The sequence below is a fragment of the Octopus bimaculoides genome, chromosome 30 (genome assembly GCF_001194135.2).
Source record: "Octopus bimaculoides isolate UCB-OBI-ISO-001 chromosome 30, ASM119413v2, whole genome shotgun sequence".
Classification (NCBI taxonomy): Eukaryota; Metazoa; Mollusca; class Cephalopoda; order Octopoda; family Octopodidae; genus Octopus; species Octopus bimaculoides.
Window position 1 is genome coordinate 2,658,227 of NC_069010.1, and position 728 is coordinate 2,658,954.

Consider the following 728-nt stretch of genomic DNA (forward strand, 5'->3'; position numbering starts at 1 on the left):
GTTTATTATGGAGGTGATTGCAGTGGTGGTGGTGGTGGTGGTGCTGGTGGTGTTAGGTATGGAGATATGAGGGCATATACACACATAATTTGATACTGTATGAATAATAACAGGTACAGGCATACACACACACACACACACACACACACACACACACACACGAGGATGTGCTGAAAAGTTCTTGGCTTTGGGTAAAAGAAAATACAGGAGAAGTAAATTATGATTACATTCACCATGTTCCCCTTTCAGATTCACACATTTACGGCAGCAGACCTTCAGTTTTTCTAAGCCCTGTAAAAGAACTTGCAAGGTTGGGCCTCCAACTAGGCCTTTTGCAAGATCCTCAAAGACAGGAACTTTTCCGCAGCCCCTCGTAGGTTCTATAGACAAAGGCAAGTTGTACTTACTGTGATTCCAACGCACAATTTGTGCCGTAAGGTTACTGCCGAAAACAAGGGATAAGGTGTATAACCGGAAATCCAAATAATGGACCTTGTGAAGAAACCTGCAGGAATAGAAAGTAGAAAAGGGCTTTTTAAAGGGGACACGCAGAAGTTACAAAGGATTTAGCGATATGTAGAACAGGACTGTAAGGCTACAGTAGTGGGGAGGCACAGAATGGAACTGTGAGCCATGGAGTGTGAAAAGATGTACAGAACATGAAAGAAAGTTGTGGGGACATAGAAAAGATGTGTGGAATGTAGATGAGAACTGGGAGCAAAGGATTA

General features: G+C 42.9%; 1 protein-coding gene across 1 annotated transcript in view; it reads right to left on the reverse strand.

The window, feature by feature from the left end:
- LOC106878592 (G-protein coupled receptor 143) overlaps positions 1–525 on the reverse strand; it is a 15,651-nt gene extending 15,126 nt beyond the window's left edge. Inside the window, exon 1 of the mRNA XM_014927847.2 lies at positions 408–525. The gene's annotated coding sequence lies outside the window, so the exon portion shown is untranslated. The remainder of the gene's footprint in view (positions 1–407) is intronic.
- Between the last annotated feature and the right edge of the window lie 203 nt (positions 526–728).